Source organism: Typopeltis vanoorti, chromosome 8 (genome assembly GCF_054136105.1).
Source record: "Typopeltis vanoorti isolate ZY-2024b chromosome 8, IOZ_Tvanoo_1.0, whole genome shotgun sequence".
Classification (NCBI taxonomy): domain Eukaryota; kingdom Metazoa; phylum Arthropoda; class Arachnida; order Uropygi; family Thelyphonidae; genus Typopeltis; species Typopeltis vanoorti.
This window is the reverse complement of record NC_143556.1, coordinates 13,199,130-13,207,655: the sequence shown is the minus strand read 5'-3', so window position 1 is coordinate 13,207,655 and position 8,526 is coordinate 13,199,130. Positions and strand designations below refer to the sequence as shown.

At 36.2% G+C, this 8,526-nt stretch overlaps 1 non-coding gene across 1 annotated transcript; it reads right to left on the bottom strand.

The window, feature by feature from the left end:
* Nucleotides 1–8,113: 8,113 nt before the first annotated feature.
* On the bottom strand, nucleotides 8,114–8,188 carry TRNAG-UCC (transfer RNA glycine (anticodon UCC)). The gene has a single exon. It is a non-coding gene; the product is annotated as a tRNA-Gly (tRNA).
* Between the last annotated feature and the right edge of the window lie 338 nt (nucleotides 8,189–8,526).

Here is an 8,526-nt window from a genome sequence, read left to right as displayed (position 1 = left end):
AACGTTTTATATGACCTCTCTCCTTCCCTTGGTCTAGGATTCGAAAGATAAGCAGCTGCAAAGTAAATCTTAATGTCTCGCACATCTGACCACATCTTCATGTACCCAGCGCAAGTTACAGCCAAGTAATTAGACTTATACACAACTCATCTTTGTAAATAATAGAGCTTTTGATTCTCTCTTCGTTGTTTGCTGAGTTGGTTGGTGCGTGATTCTATGGTTGGTTTGTCTGTTTGTTTTTGTTTCCGCCTTTTCGGTTATAAAACACGAGGATAGGAATGAGAGGTTTCTGGAGCAAAAACTGCCTTCTCCTGCATAAAATATCCGTTAACTCAATTCACCTCCAGTCGAACTAAACTTGCAAACAAAGTTTCTTCACGACTATCCTACTTGTATATAGAAGTTATTGCGGTTATAATTCATTGTATAATTAAATATAAGATATAATCTATTATAAGTATTATCCACCTTCAGTCGAAATTCCCATTAAACCCTCCCCTCCTGAGTGGAATTCGAACCGACTCCTCCCTTCCAGAGTGTTTTCAGGTCACCAACTTGCACACTGTTAAAGGAGGATTCAGCTCGTGATAAATCAGTATTTATAAGGCTCTTAAAACTGTACTGCATGAAGAAAAAAATTATTAATTTTCATGAACCTATAATAATTGTTACACCGAGGTAAAAAGGAAATCGAAAAACCTGTCAAATCCAAAAACTAAAATCTGTCCTCACCCAAGAGTTGATCCTGACAGGTCCTGCATCCAAATAATGATAAATAACAAATTATCACTTTGCCACCAGGTGGAAAGATTTGATAATTTTACAGATCATAGAAGAATCTCCACTACCAAATAAAGAAAATCATCGGTAATTCAAGTGTCAAGTTCTACATACTTTACTTGAATAATTAAGCACACTGTTAGAGTATATTTGACATATAAAATGGGTTTCTCGCCCTGTTTTATTTTTTAACAGCAGCTATTTTACAAAGCTATATTTTGAAAGCCATTTTTTCATGGTTTTATGTAATCTCTCCTTGCAGCTCTGAGTCGTCTGAAAGCCAGGAAGCGGCAATGGTACGTTTTTGATGAAAGTAGATGTCAACTGTTGTACTATAAAACAGAAACGGATTCCAGAAGCAAGCATCCCCTGGGCGTTATCAACATCAGAGGGGCGGTCACCTCTCTTACCCTTGAAGAGAGTAACCAGTTTGTGATCCAGTAAGTTGAATTAAATAATAATGGTATGAAATTCTAAACTAAGAACCCTAGAATATACATCTATATTCATAATGCTGCAAAATATTTTCTTTGCCAACTTCGACAGCCATCCAACCAACAAAATAATTTTTCCATTCTTTTTCGCGTCATCGCCGTATGTCAGCAGAGAAATTCTCTCAGGAAATGGTGACTGTCCCCAGAGGATTGGATATTTATTGTGCGCTTTAAGAAAGTTTCGATTACGAGCAAGAAATCCTTGGTTGCTATAGAAACGCATCTTCAGTCTCCCTGGCAGCAATGAAAATGTTACTGTTAGTCTATTTCCGACTCGCCACAATATGAAGTCTCAAACTCACATACTCTGTGCGAATTTTAAATTAATTTTTCCTAACACTTACAGAGAGAGAGAGAGAGAGAGAGAGAGAGAGAGAGAAGTTCTTTGCCTCGGATAAGAGACAAATTTTACTTTCATCATAACCACAGTGACAAAATTGTAATTCTTGTGTATTCAGCAGCAATTCTAGGTACGAAAACAAGAACAGGTTTATTAACAATTTGCAAACTTTGAAAGAAGCAAAGGTATGTATAATAAAATCGACTACAATTTTTGTAAATCATAAAAAGGCGGTTTCATTTCCCTTTACAGCGAAAAAAAAATTTTTATGTGAAATTCACACTTAAGAAAGTTATTAAATTTGTATTTATAGCTATAGCGACAAAGAGAGCAAAATATTTAATCAAAATACAAACCATAAAATGAATAGCTACTCATCCATAAATTATGTTGAATTTGATTCAATTTTTATTTCCGATTGTCAGTTTCTTGGCTATAATAATAATTCATTAGCAGCGCCCTCTCTGGAATTATATAAATATCTCTAGAATGCAACAAGCAAAAGATAATTGTGTTTCACAAAAAAAGAAAAAAAAATCGCATTATGTTGTAGCTATGGTTAATGTTATAATTACTGTAATAAAAACTGTAATTGGGCTATCAAACATTGGGCTATTACTTCCGTATTTATATGATCTAAAGTAAGTGGGTTAAAACTAAAATTTCAGAGAGACGTTTTGTGAGGCTGATTTTATTTATTTTTTAAATGTTATAAAGTAATCATCTCTATTAGAGTTTGAATTGGCTTTAAAAACGTTATAAAATAAATATCAGAGTTTGAATTGGCCGACTGGTGTAATTTCATGTACTTAATGGCCCATATATTACATTAAACGAGTTTGTATTTAGTTGCCTCCTCTTTAGAACAGGGAAATAAAAATACAAGAAACTTCTTTACATTTGCTAGTTCTTGAAATGGGTAAAATATTAATATTATCCACCGAAAACTGGAAAGTACTTGCTGGTGATTAATAGATGCATTTTAGACTTCTATATTAGCATAAAATTGGCCATTACATGATGAGTAATGAAGCCATTTTCACAAACACTTGAAACACAGAAGCGTTTGCTTTTCTACGTCTGGTGCTAAATTATAACACACTCGTAGAGGCGGATAGAGGTATGATGAAGGATTATTAGTGAGTTGCGCTTGATGTACTCATCATAAGATTGCAATTAATGGTGGCGCCTACTGGTGATAAATGTTGCAACTAAATGTTTATTTTAGCGTAATTTGCTAGAAGGAACACGATTCTTAAGTCTGGTGAACTTGATGCAGCAACGTCTTGTACATCATTACCGAAATTATTCTCGCACTAAGTACTTTTCAACTAAACTTATCTCCAAGAAATGATTTTCTTATTCTTAATCAGCCAAGTCCTGTAACTCCTTATTAGAACAGATGTTTGCCCTCGACAATCTTTAATGTCACTTCATTAACTGTAAGAGTCCCCTAATAAGCACTACATTCAATTAACTTTTATTAGAGAAAAGCTGGCAGTCTGCGCTATTAACATATGGATTACTGCATATAGTAAAAGGTTTTTGTTTTTCATGTCGCCATGTTTGGAGATTAGCGATTACACTGATAAAACTTTAACGCTGTCTACAATATCTAATGAACATTGTTTGGTGTATTCTAGTTCTAATGGCAAAGATTACGCCCTGGCAGCTGACAGTCACGAGTCCATGATGATCTGGGTGGTTGCGTTGCAGGTCAGTTACTGGATTTTTTCAGTTTTTTTTTTAATCTAACAATTATTTCTCAAACCAACGACCGGAAATGGTCTTCTTGTAAAGCTCAATTTGAACTTCTAATATCAGTTTGATTAAACTTTCTCAACCACGCTTTTCACAATACCATGATTCTTTATCTATCTTTTTTTTTTATTTATTTATTAAATGATTTATTTTTCAGTCGAAGCGCGATGCGTCTGTTAACAAGGTCAAGGTATCCACAGAAGATACTTCGTTTTGAGCTAAAGAGGCTGTGCAAAAAACAGATTCTTATCCGGTAAGTTTCGTTAATCTTCTAAGTTCAAGAATCGATCGTAAAAGGTAATAATTATAAGATATCTGATCCTTTGATCACGCATCTTCTATCTGTTACAGATGTCAGTAAAAGTTGATTAAAAAGCCAACTAAATTTCATTGACTTCTTACAAGCACAACAAGAATTGTAAACAAGTGAATTTTCGTTTACATATTCACAGTTATGTCAATATTTCAGTTTAATTTTTTCATTTACGTTTATTTTATGTTTCAAGTCGCAACTTAAGTGTTATACATCTGCAATTCTTGTCTTTCTTTAGAGCTTCCATAGCTCCATCAGTATAGATGAAGCCCTTTGGTCAGAAAGACCTGGGTTCGATTCCCGTCAGTGACGTGAGGAACCTTTATCCGGTCTCTTTCGACGAAAAGTGAGTTAACCGGTCTCATATGGAGGTAGGGGGAGGGGTTCTTTTTCACCTAGAAACTCGGTTTTTTCGTCCCCCAGAACAGGCAAACCAGCCCCGTGAACACACATGGATTATAGTCATGAATACGTCCCACCAATATGACGGCCCCGAGCCCGGATAAAATTGTGGCGGTTAGGGAAAGCAATGGTGAATTATCCTGTAAAATTCTCACCAGGAATACTTTGTGGGCAATGCCTGCAAAGTCACCTACGGTCGGAAACGACTAAAACGGAAAATCAGATCAGATCTTGATATATTACGTATCTACACTAACCGGAAAGAAAAAAAAACAGAAATTCTATCCCCTTACATTACAAGGAATTTATGCAAATGAATCACCTCGAAAAAGTCATATACAATCACGAGTCTTAAATGCATTCTGCTTAATCACAAGCTAAACTGCTCTTCAGGGTGAATAAAATTTGGACTTCAGGGGTCTTCTACATTTGTGTTATACTTTTCGGAGAAGGAAATGTATGTTGAAGTGTATAGAGCTGCACTCAATATCCCATTATGTGATTGGATATGCATTTGCCACGAGCTACTCAGAGATGTGATAATCACAAATAGAGTTAATCATTCATATATAATTATTTCTTATATATCGTACTAATTAAAAAAAAAAAGTGGTATGAACATATACTTGGGCATGATGGATTGAAAAGAATAACGGAAGGCAAAATAGAGGGGAAAAGAAGAAGAGGTAGACCAAGGAAAAGCTTTGTTGACCAAGTCAAAGAAATCACGGGTTGGAGAAGTTACCAAGAGATTAAGAAGAAAGCCAATGACAGAGAGGAATGGAGGAAATTGCTATTGAGCTACCAGTCCCAAAACTGGTGCAATTGATGATGAATCAAAAATTGTTCTGTAGATAGATGTACGAGAAAAATCCCTTGGATACGTGGTTCGCGATCTACATGCGAGTTATCTACCTCTCCAAGTCCACATGTCCCAATCTATTTTTTGTTATGAGGACTTATCCTGTGCTAACCCTTCGTTTTTTTTTTCAACTTTACTCCGATGACATCCTTATATTCCTTTGATTTCCAATGAACATCATCCCATTTAGTAGGAACCAGACAATTTTTGTGTATCAATTGCGTGTGACAGACAAAAATTCTCCTGACCTGGTTGCGGAAAAATATTTCGACCTTCGTATGAGACTGGTTAACTCACCATCACTGGAAAAGCCCTGATAAAGGTTCTTTGCCTTCTAGACAGGCTCGAACTCAGACCTAAGCTATGAATTCGAATCTGATTGTGAGTGTTGATGTTGGTAGCTAATAGACGAACTTCATCGCCAAGTGTGAACCCACATCACACTTAATAGAAACCCGAAGTGGTTTAAAAAATTGATTTGTTTCGTATTTAGTTTCTTGGGTTTCTCATTTGGTTTGGAATGAATGTCGCTTCTCGGTTCTTGTTGGAGAGCTTACGCTGAACCATCGTTTGAATCGGATGTTGGCGATGTCAACTGGAAAACCTCTTTGGGAAAATGATTTTTCGAAATCATTATTCCCTACACCCTTACACAGAAACGAATTTGGTTAATTTTATCCCTGCGCCTTGATCATTGAATTAGTTGAACAAAATATTGCTGGAATTAATTTAAAATTAAAGAAAAATTCATTTAAAGAAAGATGTCAGCTCTTCAATAATGATGAGGTCTGTGTTCTCCTTTTAATCGTTTATTTTGTAATTCGGATGCGTTTTCTGTGTGAAATTCGAAGGGTATGACATTAAAAATAATAGCGTAATGAAAACTAATGTAAGCCAGTAACGCAGAATCTTTGTTTGCTTGTTTTAGGTGACATTAAATGGGTATCTAGAATAGAACTCACCTTGTTAGAATATGATTATAACACCACTGGTAGTGACCTTCCCTTAAAAAATTCCCCCCGATTTACAATCAAACTGTATTATTGTTGGAAGTTGTTCCACTTGGTTATAGTATAAATTAAAGATGCCAAGAAATTACATGCTTGGTTTGATCCTTTATCCAAGTGTAATCCTTTATTTAAGTGCTCACACTTGGATAAAAGATTAAACCAAGAATATAGTTTCTTGGCATCGTTAATTTATAGCATAACCAAGTGGAATAATTTCTAAACTATTTCTAATCGAGAGTATTTTAATAATAAGGTGGTACACCTTTTGACTACTCGTATATGGAAATATGACCTCATCAACCTTGATATCACTTTTGGGTCTAGCTCCCACTGATGAGACCTCAATAAAGGTTGAAACCGGTCTAGGCAGTGAGCTTCCCATAATGCATAGCATTATACATGTCCGCAAGGAGATGTGATTTGCATTATAGGATACTAAGGCATGTGATATGAAGTCATCCGGTTCAATATATGAGTTGCCCAGTCCTGAAGATACTTCAGGTGCAAACTTTGTTTGCTTACACTTCGATAAAGGATTAAACTAAGTATATAATTTCTTGGCATTAGTTCAGACTGTATTATAGCTGTACTGAAGATTTTATACTTTTATTATAAAATGCGTTTTTTTTTTTTTTAAATAAAATCGCCAACGAACTAGAAAGCAACTAAACAACAGTGTCTGACAACAGATGAATATGCGGTGGAAATGTTCGTTAAGTCTCCCCACACCAACATTCTTTCAGAAAGTTTGTCCCCATAAATAAACGAAATAATAAATCCGCTGTTATTCTCATATCGATCGATTCTTTTAGCACGTTGCGTTGTGTGCCTGTAAAATACGGCTTGTGATAGTCGGCAGCATGTTTTTCGCCTGCCTCACCGACGGATACAAAAATCAACTTTTCGTTCTGTTTGTTCTGCAAATGTCACTCGCCAAGTCCTTTGCCAGTAAATATTTAGTCAGCAGAAAAGAATTTGCTTTGCCCATCTGCCATTACTGTCAACGGACTCTTCGCTATTTGACATTTAGCGAGAGCACCGCTCATTTCCGCTGTTGCGGATGTCAAGTCCAATGGCGCACATTATTATGCGGTTGGACCGCACACCGCCTCCGCAACCTGCTAAATACATTTCGCCTCGTATCAAGCGTAATGACAGCGCAAGCCGTTGAAATCCCTGGTCGCCTTAGAAGATCAGAGGAAATCCCATTACTCTCGCCTGGATCCACGAGAATTTATATCATAAGGAGAGTTTACTCTTTGAATTTCATAAGCGAGGTGACAGTTCAAATCATAAGCACTTCTGGGCTGACACCGTATCAAATATGTCTGGCCATTCGTCTCTCATGCTTAGACAAGCTGCGTGAGGATGCCATCCTGCAACACAATATCATCGTGCCCCACACTAACACTACACATGAGAACGACTATGGCTCTATCACTGGAAAGTTCTGAACCACGGATGGCACATCCTGATTTTGTAGCCAGTGATTTTTATCTGTCCGAACTACTAAGGCTGGAAATCGATTTGCTACCGAAGCGATGTATGCTTCATATTGTCGTTTCATGGATGAACTCAGTAAATACCAATTTCTTTTCTAAAAGCTTAAAGTTTTGTATAATCCTAAACAATGTCTTTACTCGCAAAGGAATATCACGTATAAAACATATTATGTACTGTATAATGAAATACTACTACAATTATACTTTAAATAATATTGGCATTCGTAATTTACAAATTGCATTTACAGTTGCATTTGCAATGTTTATTTACACTCATAAATAAACATTGCAAATGCTTATTTATGAGTGTAAATAAATAAATAAATATCTGCTTATTTATTTATTTTACAAATCATCAGATCGGTGTTATATTTAGGCACACGTGCATTTCGCTTTGTAACAGTCAGCGTTTAAATTACTTCGCAAATTTAAGCATTGATTAATGGAAAAAATGCTTATTTACAAACAATTACGAACATCCATGCCGACGGCAGGATTCGAATCCTCAGCCTTTTGGCTGGACAGCAAAGATACGCTAACCACTCGGCCAGTGAGGCCATTTTTTTTTTTTTAAAGGAATCTTCTCAGGGGGGCATTAAAAAGTAGTTCTTTAATGAAATGAATTAGAAAAATATGAATTTTAAAATACTGGAGGTGCCAGGGATCGAACCCGGGGCCTTTCACATGGAAAGCGAACGCTCTACCACCATTGAGTTACACCCCCCATCGACATCTTTGAACTTTTTCATTTGAAAATATTGAATCACCAGCGAGATTGTTTTAATGAGATTCGAGACTATTCCATAATCAGTGAACGTAGTAAATTCCAAAGATTATTCCAGTAAAAACATTACAAAACTGGAGAACTCACTGTACCTACCGACTAGGCGAAAGTTAGGCGAAAGTCATCCACGCGCTGTGGATATCCGTCAATTCGGTTGTGGAAATCGATACACTTCTTGAAAATCCCTTTTCCCCATAAAAATGCTCTACAAATCAAGCAGAGAATTTTTGAAGCTACTTCAGGCATGCTGTAGACAAGCCGTTGATTGATCAGGGTTT